The 17,521-nt window shown below is 39.3% G+C and overlaps 1 protein-coding gene and 1 long non-coding RNA gene across 2 annotated transcripts in view; one reads left to right on the top strand and one right to left on the bottom strand.

Moving 5' to 3' along the window:
- ALK (ALK receptor tyrosine kinase) overlaps nucleotides 1-17,521 on the top strand; it is a 1,085,901-nt gene that overhangs the window by 837,905 nt on the left and 230,475 nt on the right. The gene's annotated exons all lie outside the window — the stretch shown is intronic.
- Nucleotides 1-17,521, bottom strand: part of LOC138149161 (uncharacterized) — a 55,004-nt gene that overhangs the window by 27,299 nt on the left and 10,184 nt on the right. The window contains exon 2 of the long non-coding RNA XR_011165248.1: nucleotides 8,152-8,724. This is a non-coding gene — a long non-coding RNA (uncharacterized lncRNA). The remainder of the gene's footprint in view (nucleotides 1-8,151; nucleotides 8,725-17,521) is intronic.

Below are 17,521 nucleotides of genomic sequence, written 5' to 3'. Positions count from 1 at the left end.
GTTGATGAATGGCAGAATTGGAATTCAGACTCAGGTCCTCAGTTTCCAAATGTTTTCCCCTGCCTCCCTAGGAGTAAGCAAGAAAAGCAGCTACCGTGGGTATGACATGCAGATCTGAGGGCATATGGCAGAACAATTTTTTATATTATTTTTTTACAAGTGCATCTCTTTTTACTACTTCCAAAATTCCCCTCTCTGTACCATGTATATATTTAACTTATGATAAATTAATCCATATGTGTTATTATAAAAATTCAAAGACTCTAGTGGGCAGTATTTAAGCTTTGCCTTAGGCATACAGGTGACTTTCCTGGCTCTGCTATGATGCCGGGAAAGGTCTCAAAGTTGCTGTTATCCTTTCAATACTCCAGGTTTAGGTTTCCTAGCTAAAGATTTGAAACCTCTCTAGTCAACTTAGCTAGGGTTCTTTGGACCCTAGAGAAATTAGCTTATGCTACTTAAACTCATATAGGCTGATTTATTAGAGAAAGCTAATTCAAGAATTTACCATGAGAAAAACAACTTCCTAATGTTTATGCTGATCATTTGGCTCATTTTCTCCTTAGAGGTGAAGGTGAATATGGAAACCCAGTTAAGATCCGAGGTCATTGAATCTATAGGATAAGTGCAAGGTGACAATGCATTATTGCCTGGGCCCCTTCTCCTCCAGTCAATGATGGAGACATAATGCCCATGTTTCTAGCCAAGCTCCCACTTTTCAGTTCTCCAAGTCGTCAGGATACATGACTCCATCTTTCAGCTCCAAGTATTTTCTCTGTGTGCCTTCCATTTCTGAAATGCTTTCCCTCCCCTACTCTGACTGCTGTTCCTTCCTTCCTTTCGGTCCCAATTAAGTTCCATCTTTTACTGGAAGTTTTCCTCAACCTCTAGTGACACCCTCTAACCTCCTAGTGCCTTGCTTCTGTTAATTGTTTCCTATTTATCCTGTATAGAGCCATATTTAAGATAGATAGATAGATAGATAGATAGATAGATAGATAGATAGATAGATAGATAGATAGATAGATATAGATATTTCTTTGTATGTTGTCTTTTGCGTTACATTGTAAGCTCTTTGAGGTCAGGGACTATCTTTTGCCTCTTTTTTGTCTTCAGCCCTTAGCTCAGTGCCTACCCCATAATAGGCACTTAAATGTTTATTGATTCATTGGTTTGAAATCAGAGTACCTGGGTTCAAATCCTAGTCTCTTACCACCAATGTGAGCTCAGGCAAGTCACTAGTCCCTTGCCCTTTCTGGTCCTGTTTCCTCACATATAAAACTAAGGGCATGGTCTAGATTATCTTTGAACTCCCTTTTATTTCTAGATCTTTGATCCTGTCTAGTGTCAGGTCAGACACTAAATTTCTATGTGACCTTGGACAAGTGTGTTCATATCTCTAATAATCAATTTCTTGTTTATCTTCCTCCAAGACTCACCTCCCTTCACCTCTTATAAAAAGCTTGTTCTAGGCAATTTTCAGATGAAGAAATCAAAGCTATCTCTAGTCATATGAAAAAATGCTCAAGATCACTATTGATTAGAGAAATGCAAATTAAAACAACACTTTCTTTACTGAAGACCATTTACCTTGGTACTAACTCTGTGAAGTAGTCCTTAAATTTCTGTCACCCTGGGCCCAACAAGTGTGACAAGTATGAAGTTTGAGGTATAGCCAAAAGGCAAGACACTGGACTCATAAATAGTCTCCAATCAGTGAGAAGAAGAGAAGAGAATGGGAAGGGAATGGAGGAAAGGAGAGAAGTAGTGGGGAAGAGGAGAAAAAGGAAAAATGAGGGAGAATGAAGAAGAAGAATGAGAGGAGAATGAGGAAAAGAGTGGGAGGAGAAGAGGAAGAAGAATAGAGGAGAAAAGAGGGGGAGGGAAGAAAGGAAAATCAAGGAAATAAGACAGAAGAGGAGAGGATAGAGGGAATGAGAGGAGGAAGAGAAAAAGAAAGAGTGAAGGAGAATAAAGGAAAGGGGTGGGGGGAAAACAGGAGTAGGAAGAAAGGAGTGGGAGGAAAGGAGAGAGGATAAGAGGAGAGGGAGAGAAAGGAGAGTAGAGGAAAAATGAGAAGGAAAAGGACGAGAGGAGATGGGGAAGAAAAGGAAGAGTGATGGAGAATGAAAGGGAGGAATGGAGAATGATGAGGACAAGTTTGGGAGGAAAGAAGAAAGGAGGAAAAGAGAGGAGAGGACAGGCAGGAAGTTGTATTTCTTCAGATGAGCATATCACAGACAACAGCTGAGGGCAATTATTGTTTGCATCAGGGCCTTAGCAGGAATCTGCTAACTGCTGATCAAATTGCTGGTACCCCATAATGAGAAAAAGACAAAAAGTCTGAGAAAAAGGCAGGAATGCTTGCTATTTTTAAAAAAATCTTTCCTTGGGAGCTCCTAGCACAAGGAATAGCCAGTTTTGCCCTGGCAGATAGCAGCAGGAATTAACAGAGGATGGCAGTTTCAGCAAATCCAGAAGGTGGGGGGAATGTTCCAGTGACCTACAGAGGGTTGCGCTGTTTGTATTTCTTCCAGTTCCAAGTAACAAATGTATGAGTTACAAATTGCAGGTTGATCTTCCTGCTGGAAGAGAAAGTTTCAAGAATACCTCTCTCCTTTGACTTATTAGAGAGAATGCAGCTTCTTGAAAGAGTCAACTCTCCTAGGCTTTCTCTCCTTGAGGAAGTATACCCAGAAAGAAACAAGAGGAAAAGGAATCTAGAAGGGAATTCAAAGCTCATTCAGGAGGATGAAGAATGTGAGATAGAGAAAGACAGGACAGAAGATCACTGACCCATTGGAGTTTTATTATTCATTCAGAGCCATCTGCCTATAGAGGGTGAGGCTGGACTTTCTGAGAAGAAAGTTGGTCCCCAGGCTCTGCTATATAAGGACAAGAATCCACTGGGTCTGCTAGGAGAGAAGAGAGCTAGTCCTGGTCAGGAAGAAGAGATAAGCCCTGGGAATTGGTACCCTGCCAAGAGAGTCCTAAGTATACAATCAACAGTTGTGTTGTTTTCTTACTACAAGTATCAAGGACATGATGGAGAGCCTTCCAAATCCCTGTCAAACATGAAGATGAATACAGGTTCTGATGACTCATGTGAAACTAAGTGATACCACTGTGGAGAGAATCATGAAACTATCTGGGGAAGAGAAAGTTTTGGGCAAAAAAAACCCTGACTGATTCGGATACTATCTTCATCACTGCTGACAATGAAAAATAAGGGCTTCATAAGAGAACAGATAATGGGAGAATGGATAAATAGGTGGTTTGGAAGATGGTTTCAGATAGCTGGGTGATGCAATAGATAGAACCTGAAGTCAGGAAGACTCATTATCCTGAGTTCAAATCTAGCCTTACTAACTGTGTGATCCTGGGCAAGTCACTTAATCCTATTTGCCTCATCTTGCCTACAGTTTCTTCATCTGTAAAATGAGAAGGTAATAACAAACCACTCCAGTATCTTTGTGAAGAAAACCCCAGATGGGGTCATAAAGAATAAAATGTGACTAAAAATGACTGAACAACAAAAAATAGCAAACAGCTTCAGGGAATAAGTTTGGATTGCTGAACCAATGTTTTAGATACAGAAATTGTATACTTTTTTGGTTGGGGGTGGATTTCATCTAATGAGAGTTAGGAAAACTATATTTGCCTGGGGGGTGAGGTTCTGAAACATTTTTATATCATAGTAATCTGGTGAATCCTATGGACTCCTCAGAATGATGTTTTTAAATTCATAAAATAAAATACATAGTAACGAGGGAAACTAATCATATCAAAATACAGATGTTAAATTGTTTTTGAAAAAAAAAAAAAGCTTCTTGGTCCCCAGGTTAAAACCCCTGACCTAGAAGTGGGAGGAGCTCATCAAAAGGGCATTATGTTGATAAATGAGGCACAGGGAGAGAAAACTGCCCACATACAGCACTAAATGAAATATGACAGGTTGTAGTAGGCATGCCATAGGAAGAATGGCAGCAGACAGACCAATCAATTTGTCCAATATAATATATAGGAAAAGAGACAGCGCTCTAATTCATGACTTGAGATATCTCTGCACAAATGTGACAAGAAACAATTTGACCCCGAGATCTTAATTCAGAGAGGGAAATTTGATCTCATAGGTACCACTGAGACAGGTTGGGATTTGACTCATGACTGAAATGACCCTCAACCTCCTCTCACCATCCTGGCCATGTCTTCATCTCTCTCCAGGCTCCACTTCTGACTCTCAGGACTTCCTCTACCATGCCATAGATGCCTGTTCACCCTAGAAGTTGCCTCCATCCTCTTGGCCCCCTCCTCTGAATGGATGGTTCCACCATTTTAAAGAAAGCATCTAAGCTACCATGCCTTCATTAATTCCTCTCTGGGTCCACTCACTCCCAGGTCTCCAAATTTTCTCCATCCTGGTGCTTTTCTGATCCCAAAAGGAAGCTTTTGTATTGCCTTCTCCAATTAGAATTAAAGCTCCTTGAGGTCAAGACCCTTCTTTCTGCTTGAATTTGTATACTTAGCATTTAGCACAGTTCCTGGTACATAGCAAGTGTTTGATAATTGCTTTGTTGACTAGATTAGTCACCCTCTCCTGGATGTTCTCCAGTCTGTTAATATTCTTCCTAAAATGAAGTGTCCAGAATTGAAACATAATATTCCAAATGTAGTCTTCCCAGAGCAGAAGGCAGTAGGAATATCACATCCCTTTTTCAGGGTACTATTTCCCACTTAGTAGGTGGCACAGTGGATAGAATGCCAGGCCTGGCTTCAGGAAGACCCATCTTCATGAATTCAAATCTGGCTTCAGACACTTACTAGCAGTGTGATCCTGGGTAAGTCACTTAACTCTGTCTCTGTTTTCCCATCTATAAAATGAGCTGGAGAAGGGAATGGCAAACCATTCCGATATCCTTGCCAAGAAAACCCCAGATGGGGTTCCAGAGAGTCAGACATGAGTAAACAACTGATCAACAACAAAAGGTTGCATTCATTTCCCTGGAGGCCAAGTTGTACTGGTGATTCCTTTCAAGCTGGTAACCCACATAAACTCCCAACTTCCATTGTTTTCCTTTTGACTGAGTTCAGAAATAGAGCCCAGAAACGACTGAATGAGTCAATCAGGAAACCATAAGGAATCCCAAAGGTTCTGCTGTGGAACTGAATGCTACAATAAGACTTGGATGACAGATTGAAAAGTGGGTAGAGATTAGGAGCTCAGAGCAGAGCCAATCACATACCTCCTGGAGCTCTGTCACCACAGCTCCTACATACTAAAATTATTCTGTGGGGAATAAAAGGATCATGGATTTAGAGGAGAAAGGGACTTCAGAGGCTATCTAGTCCAACACTCTTATTTTATAGATAAGAAAACTGAGGCCTAGTGAGGTTTAACAGCTTGTCCAAGGTCACATGGGTAATAAGTAGCAGGATTGGCATGTGGTTTAGGACCCAGAATATATCCTGAAGCTCACAGACCAGATGCCAGGCTTGAACATCTGCTTCTTAATGATGACTCAATTCTCTCCATCATCCCTGTACTCTCTAAATAGAAGTTTGCTGAAGGGGTTACCTCAAAACCTCCAAGTTTTTTTTTTATCTATGCCCGTCTGCTACTTTTTCAAAGTCTATTATTGAGCACAAAAGAGAATGCCAGCATGTAGTTCTAGGTCTTTGAGTCAAAGGGAGTAGAAGATGAAGTGGTCACACTGGAAAGATTTATAAGAAATGTTGAGTGCTTCAGGGGAGAGCCAAGTATCTATGTTTTTCTTTTTTTAATTTTTCAGTTGGCACACATTTGTTTTCTCTCATCTCTCCTCTCCCTCCCCTCCACCTAGTGGACAAAAAGAAAAAATAAACCCTTGTAATAAATATGCATAGTCAAAAAAATAACCACATTGGTCAGATACAAAAATGTGCATGTCATTCTGCAAGTTTAGTCTGTTACTCCTCTAGAAATATGATTAGTCATCTGGTTGATCAGAACTCTTTAGTCTTTCAAAGTTGTTATTTTGTACAATATTGTTATAATATAAATTGTTCTTCTGGTTCTGCTCATTTTACTCTGCATCAGTTCATAAAAATCTTCCCAGTTTTCTCTGAAACAATCTATTTCATCATTTTTTTCTATTACAGTAGTATTCTCTTACATTTTTATACCATAATTTGTTTCAACATTCCCCAGTTAGTATATATTAGAATAAAATCCCCAATTAGAATATATATCACAGAGATTATATAGTATAGATTGTAATAGATATGTTATAGATATATAGAGGTCATTTTCCTCTTTCTTTGGGATACAGGCCTAGTAGACCAGGTTTCTATTAAAATGAGAAGGTAGAAGAAATTATTTGATTGAAAAATTCAAAACAATAGAAGAGTCTATTAGCAATAGAGTACAAGTTCCAAGAGGTATGTTCACATGAGTAATATGATGGGTAAACTGGCATAGGGTATGACTGGGGAGGAGTGTGGTGATTAGAGTAAAGGTAAGGGAGAAGACTATAAAGACATGCCATTTGCCACCTGAGGGAATTAAAACAGCAAGTGATAGTGGGAATTTAGTGAAACACACTGACTCCATCTTGGGACTCAATTCTGGAGCTAGCTCAATCCTCTTTCCATTCAATTATGAATCTATTTGTTATATCTTGTGAGAAAAACTTTATTCAATTGCAGGAATTGTGAGAAAATCTTATTACATTGTTTGAACCTAGCCCTGCATGACTAGGAAACTAGACCATCTCTACCTGCTGCTTAGAAACCCTTAACTAAGGCTTATACTGACCAGAAACCTCATCAGATCTGAAGATTGATGGAAGGAATTTTCTCACAATTACGCGTCTCAAGCAACTCCTGTGTCTTATCTGAACACTGACCCAGCACTGGTCAATCAGTTATTGTTTCTGTGTTCCTTTGGTTGTGAGGAGTGGGACACCTCCTTTTCTGATTTTAGGGAATTTTACCTGTTCACTCTCCCCCTGCCAACTTGGAAAGTCCCTAACATTCCCTCCAATTAGAAATTAGATTACTTAATTTTGTATTTTGGTTATTTTTTCTTTTAATTAATTGGTTTTATTTGATTGATTTTAGTATATAACAATCTGTCTCCCCATGTATTCGGGATCCAGTGCCAAAGCAGAGGAGGTCTATTCCCTATTTACTGGGCAATTGGCAGGCATTGCTTAATAAATTGATATGCTCAGAAGCTCAAACCTTTGTTTCCTCAGTCACTTCATCTTTCACCTACTACACACCTAATGCAAGAGTAAATGGATTGGCATGGAATGTTTTCATAAATAAAACTTAACCCACAGAGGATTTTTAAAATTACCCCTGAGTTAGAAGGAAATTGAAACACTTTATTCATCTTGGTATTCTCTGCAGACTCTACTCCAGGCATATTTCTGTATATTTTAGACTTTTAGACTCTAAGCAAATGGAAGGGAAAAGGGATAAATGGCAGTCAACTTGATGCTAGGCCTCAGCAAGGCAGCAGTGCCATGATCTGCTCTGTGTGAAGCTGACCCCTGGGAAAAAGTAGTATTGATAGCCAGCAGACAGGAGTCAGTCCTGCTCTGTTTCCCCCAGCTCCCAATGAGGGAGGTGGCAGGCACACAGCACTCTACCCTGATCAGAAGACGCCCATCATTGGTTCCAGGAGCTCCATTTTGGAAGTGATATTGACAAGCTAGAGTGTAAATTTAGAAGGGTGACCCAATAGTGAGGGGACACTCAAAAAACATGTCATATGAGGAAGAGTTAGAGGAAATGGAAATATTTAGCCCATAGAAGAAAAAACGTGGGGGAAAATCTGAGCTGTCTCCAAGTGTTTGAAGAGTTGTCATGTGGAAAAGGGATTAGGCTCGTTCTCCTTGGCCCCAGAAGAGGGAGAGAGGTTTGACAGGTAGAAGTTATAGGGAAGAAAATATCAAATAAACATGAGAAAAAAACTTCCTAATGAGTGAAGTGGTTTGAAAATAAAATGAACAGGCTCTATCACTGGAGCTGTGAAAGGAGAGGCCAGAGGACTGCTTGTCAGATGATATTTGTGTTTCTGGTGTACTTGAAAGGATTCATGATTTCAGCGACATAAGCCCTCCTCCCTTCCCCAATTGAGATCATGACCCATCCATGCCTCCTTACCTGTGTAATTCTTGTCCAGGTCTCTCTTTAATTTCTCCTGAGAGGATCTGCTGAATGTGCAGAAGGCACATTTTTTTGTGTATTTTAATATTTCATGGATACCAGGACTACACTTCAGTTATCTATCAGCTATTCCTTGTACCCGTTACATGACCTGTCCACCTCCTTTTCTAATTATAGATGTCCTTGATAAATTTGAAAAAAAAACTTTGTTAATGTCTTTTATGCCACTTCAAATGCCCAAAATGTCATTGGTAATGTGCTTTCGTTTATTTTTATTCATCATATATCTTTCTTTGACCTTTTGTGGAGAGTTGTGATCTCCTTAAAGGTAGGAACTATATTTTGTCTCTCTTCGTATCTTAGGCACTTAACGCATTGCTTGTTACATAGTAGGCATTTAATAAATCTTAAATGACTGGCTTACTTTTGAGTCACCTGCAATTTTGATTCTTCTAAGAAAAATGGTTATCCAAACATATCACATCACCAAGAGAATATTGATGTTTAAAATAGGACTTTGGCAGCAAGAAGCAACTGGTTATTGTTGAAGCTCAGACTCGGTTTTCTCATCTGTAGAATGGGACAAAAGAAGGTATTAAATTAAATGGTCTCTTAGAACCCCTGGTTCTACTCTTGTGTGTACTTCCTCTGTACTTTGACCTCAGGCCAACTTTGATCAGCAGAGTTGCCTTGCAGTGAGTGCCACCATGCACAAGGAGTCCTGGAAAAAAGTGTGTGGATGGCCCAATGAAAATCCATCCCTTTTGCTAAAGACCCAGCTCCTTGAAGCATAGTGAGTAAAATACTTGATGAAGACTGGCAGCCCGTATACACTACACCTGAAACGATTCCTATTTATATCACATGCTGCCATATTTTTTATCTTGAAAAATGCAGATTTTTAAAAAAAACACTTCAGCATGAATAATAACGTCTGAGAAAAAATAAGCTGAATGTGTTAATTAAACTGGCTGAAAAGTGAATTTGAAAGCAACATGGTTTTATGTCACTCTGAAAAATAAACATATATTTATGGCCAAAACAAAAGTGCTGCTCAATTCCCCTAATGTGATCTAGTCCACTCTCTTCCTATTCCTACTTCTTAGAGCCTTTCCAGTATATAAGTGTCGATGAATAAACTTGGGTTCCTTGTCCAGCTGCCTTTCAACTTCTTACTGTTGTGAATACCTTGATTCATCTCTTCTTAATGGCTATAAATCTCAGTAAGGACATCTAGTAGTGTTCCAGTGCCTCATATAATCCTAATGTCATCTGCAAACAGGGACATCAGAGAACTTTGTAATTTACGGGAGCTCTCTCTTTTTGGACTTTGCATAGGCCATCCTCCATGACAGCGATAGTCATCTTTGGTGAAAACATGACCCCTCATTTTATGTTCCTTTTAATCTTTATAATCAGAGGATCATCAAACAACACTCTGTGGTTGTATCTATCATGATGTCAATGTATTCATGACAATTACCTTGTTAGAGGAGCATGTTTAAGGCTACATTTTGCTCTATCATATATTAATACTTTTTTATAAGAAATAAATAGGAAAAATACTATAGATCATATAGATTCTCTATGCTTCTTAGTCAAATGTGTGACTCAAAAGATGTGAAAGCCTACCTGTTCCCTTCTGATATTTTCATCAAGGATACCCTCAAGATGTACATAGATATTTCTTATAAAGACTTAATAGAGATGAAAAAAGTAGGCCTAACAGTTGATTAAAAGGGGTCTTCTTTCAGGGAGTAGGTAAGTTTTGGTTTGTTTTTTGGGTTTTTTTGGTATTATTATGTCCAGGACCTTTTCCATTCATGAAATCTCCCTTCTTTTGAGATGTCTTGAAAACTGAACCTTGAAGGCTTTTAAAATTATACCACTTCTGATATAAATTTCTTCCAAATGTATCTGGATGGGCAAAGTTGCCTGTGCTATTTTCATTTTCTTGAGTGTCACTAGAGTCCAAATATCCACTACCATTGGTGACAACAGCAGATCATTTTTGAAACCCAGGCAAATCTGTTCCATTTCATATTTATTTTCCTCCTAATAGTTTTAACTATAAATATCCTTAGAATGAACTGGCTTAGTTGGATCTCATTTTCTCCAGATACATTTTCCCCATCATTACCTTTCAGTAATGAAAACCATACTTCTTGGAATCTACTGTCACTCCCTTCCATAATATTCTGTAAATTTAATTATACTCCAAGCTGTTGCTTTACTTGTTTAAATGTCCCTCTGCTTGGCAAGGAGAGCAAGTGTTTGCTGGCTGAGGGAGTTTCTGGGACTTTGGGCCTCCTTGTTGTAGTAACTTTTACATTAATAGAGCATTTCTAAGAAATGGCAATAATCAGAGTCAAGGCTCTTGCTTTTATTGAGTGTCTTTTTTTTTTTTTACAAATTCAATAGCTAGTCTAAACAGGTGGAGTTGGAACTGTTAACTTCATGCAATGTCTCCTTTTCCTCTCTATCCTTTCCTGTAATCTAGCACCAAATTTGACTTTTGCTCTAACCATTCAATGATCTTAGTATACAAAGGCAGCTATTTATGAGATATATCAGTAGCTGTATTAGTAACCAGTTGTTTCCTGTTTGATAAAACACAGATGCATTTTGCGAGCAGTCTATTCTGTGGTGTTTGCCCCATGGTCTACCTTGTGACACTCTTCCTAAAGAAAATATTATATACATATGTATATGTATGCATATGTGTGTACACATATGTGTATATAATATATACATGCATACACACATGTTTTCACATATATACATATACATACACATGTATATTATATATGTATAGCTTCTGAATAACCTGTAAGCCTTTGACCTCTTTCATTTCCATACCCTGAACTATATTTTCCAACTTACTTTTTTGGCATCCTGTTCTGCCCCACTTTGAGCTGGACGCTGAGTAAGACTTGGTCAAGTTCTGATAGTCAAGTTCTTAAACCATAAGTCTGACCATGTCACTCCCCTTCTCAAGAAACCATCTCTTCATCCACTGAGGTAGGTACAATCCCTTCCACATCAGGGGGATTGAGGCAAGGTACCCACCTCAATCTGGAAAATCTTCATAAAATTTTTTGGCCCTTCCTTCATACCAGAGAAGAAATCTGATTTTTTTTCTTTTTCTGTTAGAGTGTTTACTGTACCTTATTGTAAAATTTGGGTTTATATACAATACTATACATATATTTTATGCATTTTTGAGTTTCTAAACTTTTTCCATGTTGTCTGTGAGCCCCTGCATGTCATCTGTACCATCTGCAAAAGTTCCTATTTAATTTCCTATGATTCCTGGAATATATTGAAACCACAATGGAGAAAATCATGATACAGAAGGAATAATTGTACCCATCCACTTCATCCATTGTGTACCCAAGGTACACTTATCTACATGAAAACTCCCTTGATTTTCATTCATTCGACAATTATTTACTGCTACTATATGCAAGGGGAGAGGTAGGTGGTGCAGAGGATAGAGCACTGTACGGCAGTCAGGAAGACCTGAGTTCAAATGTGGCCTTAGATACTTACTAGATGTGGTAGTAAGTCACTTGGGTAAGTCACTTGACTGCCTCAATTTCCTCATCTGTAAAATGAGCTGGAGAAAGAAATGGCAAACCGCTCCAGCAAATTTGCCAAGAAAACCCCAAATGGAGTCACAGAGTCGAACACGACTGAAGAATGACCAAACCAAAACAGACACAACTACATACAAGGCCCTCTGTTAGGTGCTAGGGATACAAAGACAGAGTTTAATGAAAAATAAAAATAAAAAAGGAGTTTCCATTGTCTTGAGAGAATACAGCATTCAGATAAGTAAATACAAAAGTAATATGAGGGGAATGGAGAACACTAACAGTTAAGTGAAAACAATCAGGAAAAACTTGCCATGGGATGGGAGTACATAAGTTAAACTTTAAAGGAATTTTACAATTCTAAAAAGCAGAGATAAGGAGGAATGCATTTGGGAAAAGGGGAAAATTCAGTACAAAAACATGGAGGCCAGAAATGGAGTAGTGTGAAATAAACCCAGAAAGGGAAGCTGGAACTAGACTGCCAAGGGCTACAAATTCAAATTGGAGGGGTTTATGTTTTATCCCAGAGGCAGTAGGGAGATAGTGAAGTTTCTTGAGAAGAGGAGTGATATGGTCAGACTTATGGTTTAAGAAGATTTTTTGACACCTGTATTAAGGATGAATTAGAGAGGAAAGGAAGAAGAATTCAAGGATTCAATTAGGAAGTTGTTGCAACAGTCAAGACAAGAGATGCCCGGACTAGGATAGTAGCCATAACAGGGAGAGAAAGGGATAGATACATGAGATGTTGCCTATACACAATCAATAAAAGTGAAATTTTATAGCCACAGGAAGCTCTATGCCAAGAATCCTGTCCTAGAAAATTCTTCCTTAAAGACCCTGTTTACTTACCTAATAATAAAAAATACTTGCCTAGACCATTCCAGACCAGGTAATTAAAGTCCAAGGAAGAAGGCTACTCATTAAGTTGTCTAGAGCCACCAAAAACCAAAGTTCATCCATCCATTCAAACAATATTCACCAATTCTATTGGACTCCAGGCATTATGGCAGGTACGTTGTAACTTCTAAACCAAGGGTGCACGCACAGACACATACTTACACAGTCACTCATTCTCTCTGTCTCTGTCTCTCTGTCTCTCTCTCTCTCTCACACATACACAGACACACCCTCCCTCCCTCCCTCCCTCTCTTTCCCTTTTCCTCTCCCTCTCTCTCCCCAGAATATCCACAATTAGAATAGTCTAGTTAGATCACTGTATTCAGGATCATAAGACTACAGTATTGGTTTTTGGTGGTACACTGAATAGTGCTGAACCTGGACTTAGGGAGACTAGAGTTGAAATCCAGTCTCAGATACTTACTGGCTGTGTGACCTTACTATGTTGCCCTAGAAAGTCACTTAACTTTGGTTTGCCTTAATTTTCCCATCTATAAAATGGTGATAATAATAGCACCCATCCCATTAGGGTTTTTGGTGAGGATCAAATGTAATAATATTTGTAAAGTGATTAGCACAGTGCCTAGCACATAGTAGTTATGTAATCCATACTTATTTCCTTCCTAGTCTTGGCCCCACCACCATAACTACATGATTTTAGGCAAGATATTTAATCCTTCTGAGTTGCAATTTCAATATTTATACTATTAGTACAATATAGACCTACCCACCAAAGAGGCATCAGAGATTAAAAACTGAAATGAGCCTTAAAGGTTATCTGATCCAGCCACATCTTTTCACAAATGAGAACTTGAGAGGCTAAGTGACTGATTTACCCAGCATGCCACAGGGAGCCAGGATCTGAGCTGGCCTTTTCTAACTCCCAATCCATCCCTCTTTCCACTGATACCCCACTGGGATGTTGTAAGAAACATATGAAATGGTGTTTGCAAAAGTGCTTTGAAAACCATAAAGCACCATTCACATACCAAAAAACTAACTCAATTTAGAGGTCACTTATAGAAAAAGAAAGGGGAGGACAAGAAAGGAGAAGACATGAGTTCAGGACAGAAATTACAGAAGAAATTATTTCCTTGATTGGAACTGAGACCCAGTGAACTGGAAGCAAAGAGGATGGCCAGACTCAAGTCATTTATGTTGTCTCATTTATTTACTGCTAATTTGGAGACACCCACAAATTGGAATAGGAATTGTCCCTTAGTTCAGGGAGCAAAATAGTAGGCTCGAATATTTATGGTTTTCCCCTGAGCTAGCAAATTTAAAGTAATCCAGACTTAAGTTGTGTTGGTAACACACTAAGTTGGGCATAAGGGGGGACATGATGAATACCAGTTCTCAGTTGTATTTTTTAATTTGATTGTCTATAGGAAGTAATATAATAATTGACTACCGATAGAGCAAAAAGAAAGCATTACAACAACCCTGGCATTTCCTAAGGCAATGTGGCATAGGGAAGGAAACACTAGACTGCAAGTGAGGGAGACCTGGGTTCAAATGTCACCTAAGGTATTTATTAGCTGTGTGACCCTAAAACCTTTCTATGCCCATCCTCATCTGTTAAATGGGGATAATATTAGTACCTACAAGGTTGTTATGAGGATCAAATGATGTAAAGTGTTTTGCAAACCTTAAAGTGTTATGTGAATGTTGGCTATTATTCTATTGTGACTGGCATCCTTGGAGCTTGGGGCTGCAGGGCCAGGATGAGAAAAGTGTATAAATGTGCCTTGTAGGGGAAGTTTTCCTCCCCATCTGTTGTTCAGGGCAGCTGCAAAGGGCAGTAGATACCTGCAGGTACTTACTTCAGAGGATGGTATATGGAAGCACTAAAAATAATCCAGGGGACTGGACTGGTATGCTTGGTGGATGAGTTTGGGAGAATAGTCTAAAGCTGTGAGTAGGACAGCTTGCTTGGAGTCAGCAATCACAGTAAAAATGTGTTGGAGGGTACACTGGATGGAGAAAGGAGTGTGGTTTGGGAGTAAGTTTGTGTGGAGTTAAAGAACGAGAAGCCCAAGGCCATGGGATATGGGAGCTTTGGGTTGGGAGCTTTGCCAATGTGTTGTGAGACTCCTGGAATAAGAATACAAAGTATGGCCTTAGAACCAGTAAAAAAAATCAAAATTATGCACAACCTAGTCATCCTTACCCCCGTTAGCGTATATCAGTACAGAGTGACAATGAAGAAGGTTCTAAAAAGATTCTGTCCAGTACAGCGTCTATGAATAAGCAACAATGGGCTCTGCTTTTGCTATGGATGAAGACTGTCCAGGGGAGAAAGGAGGCAATGAGTACCCTAGGGTATTGGGAATGATGATATCCTGTTTAGGAATGGTGACCCGTGATTGGTATTTGAAAATATAGGATTAATCCATTATGCCTAGGATTCCTCAAGTGTCAGCTTAACTCCACAAAACAGATTTTGAGGAGGTGTCAATAGGATGGCAGAGATTTTAGTTCTCAATCAGTTGCTAAGTCTTACTGATTCTATTTCTACAATATAATATGTATTTGGTATACATACAGACCCAAGACCAGTGAAATGCGAGTTACTGCGGTCAGACTGTGTCATTTTTGCCTTTGCATATCCAATGCCTAGAACAATGCCTGGAACATAGTAAGTGCATAATTAATCCTTGTTGCATTGACTCTTTCTATGTACGACTACCAGACTAGGAAGAAGGGAAGGGGAAAAGAATAAGCAGTTATGTAGAATCTACTATGTGCCAGGCACTTTACAAATATTATCTCAATTTGATCCAATTGTTGTGAAACTCCCAACAACCCTGGAAGATAGGTGCTATTTATGTTCCTGTTTAGTTGAGGAAACTAAAGCAAAAAGAGGTTAAGTGACTTACCCAAGGTCACATAGCTAGTAAACGTCTGAGGTCACATTTGAACTCAGGTCTTTCTGACTCTAGGCCCAGTGTTGTATCTGCTGCACCACCTAGCTGCCACAACTGTCAATAAATATGTCATTCCCTTATTCAAAAACATTTAGTGGCTCCTCATTCATTGTTTATAGGAGGTTAGATGCAATGACCCCTCAGGTTACTTCCAGCTCTGTATCCATAACTTTAAAAAATGCAATTGGCAATATCCAGCATGGAACAATACATGGAACATTTAGAAGCACAACCCTTTCACTCGTGGGGTTATACAATTCCTCATTCGAAACCAAGGTCCAAAAGGTAAGATGGAAATGAGAAACACCATGGAGACCATCTGAATTCCAGCTGTCTACTTGGTCCACTTCCCTCCAGTGAGTTAGAGGGCACCCTCCACCAAGACATGAACTAAGACTGTAGTTTTGCAAGCAGTTTACTTTTTCTCCCTCTATGTGTTGAAAAGTTCATGCTTGTGGGTGATTACATTCATAATTTTAAAAGAAAAGAAAAAGGAAATCTGGAGGAAAAGGGGGAGAAACACATTCAATAAGCAAAGGCAGAAATGCAGGAACAAGATGTATGACTCTCCTTGACCCTATTTGGGATTTTCTTAGAAAAGATATTGAAGTCATTTGCCATTTCCTTCTCCAGCTTATTTTACAGATAAGGAACTGAGGCAAATAGAGTTAAGTGATTTTCCCAAGGTCACACAGCTAATAAGTGTCCGAGGTCAGATTTGAACTCAGGAAGATGAGTCTTTCTGACTCCAGACTCAGAGCTCTATTATGCCACCTACCTGCCCTTAAATTCCAGAGCTATCACTAATTAGTCATGTGAACTGGACAAATTACTTAACTTCTTTGGGACCCAGCTTCTCAGTCTGTAAAATGTTGGGGTTTGGGGCAGCTAGGTGACACAGTGAATAGAACACTGGCCCTGGAGTCAGGAGGACCTGAGTTCAAATCCAATCTCAGATGCTTGATCACACTTACTAGCTTTGTGACCTTGGGCAAGTCACAACCCCAATTGCCTTCCCATCCCACCTCCAAAAAAAATGTTGGGGGTTGGATATATGATCTCACAGTTGTCATTAGACATTAGAATATAAGCTACTTGAAGGCAGGGACTATCTTTTTGTTGGTATCTGGCACCAAGTGAGCACATAATAAATGTTCACTGACTGTTGTCTTGACAATGCCCACATTATAAAGAAAGTACAATTAAAAATATAAGCCTCTTCTCTTTTTTTATGCTCTTTCACTTGGCAATTTCTTCCCCTCCCTCAGCTTTGCTTTACAAAAATGGTTCCTAAATCTGTCTTTCCAACTCTAATCTCTCCCCTGAGGTCCAACTTGCTGTTGGACAATTCAACAATCAGCACCAGCACCTCAGTCTCTAAAACCAAATTTGCCGTCTCCCTCTTAATTGTCCCATCCTCCCACCTTCCTCTATTTCTACTGATGGTACTGCTATCCTCTACAAAAACCCAAACTCAAATTGGAATCATCTGAATCTCCTCAATTCATCTAATCAGTTTGCAGGTCTTGCCAATTCCATCTCCAAAATATCTCCTCTATCTATCTATCTATTATTATTATTATTATTATATCCCTTTTCTCCACTTATATAGCTATTAGTTTAGTTCAAGCCTTCATCATCTCTGGAACAACCCCATCATAGCGTTTTTGCTTTCAGCTTCTGGATTTTCCCATCCATCCTTCACATAGCTGACAGAATAAGCCGCCTCCCACACAGATCTGTCCTGTTTGCTCCCTGGTTCCAAAATTTTCAATGGCTAGTCCCAACACACCTTTCCAGTTTTGTCTCACAGTACTCTTCTTAACCCACTCTAGATTTCCAACAAAGTAATCTAACAACTGGTCCCCAGTCTTGTCCTGTACCTTGCCGGCTACACACACACACACACACACACACACACACACACACACACACACACACACA

Source organism: Petaurus breviceps, unplaced genomic scaffold (genome assembly GCF_028583685.1).
Source record: "Petaurus breviceps papuanus isolate PSGF00001 unplaced genomic scaffold, PetGlider_PUasm1.0 90845, whole genome shotgun sequence".
In the NCBI taxonomy this organism is placed as follows: domain Eukaryota; kingdom Metazoa; phylum Chordata; class Mammalia; order Diprotodontia; family Petauridae; genus Petaurus; species Petaurus breviceps.
The sequence above is the reverse complement of the archived record's forward strand: the minus strand, read 5'-3'. Positions and strand labels throughout refer to the sequence as shown.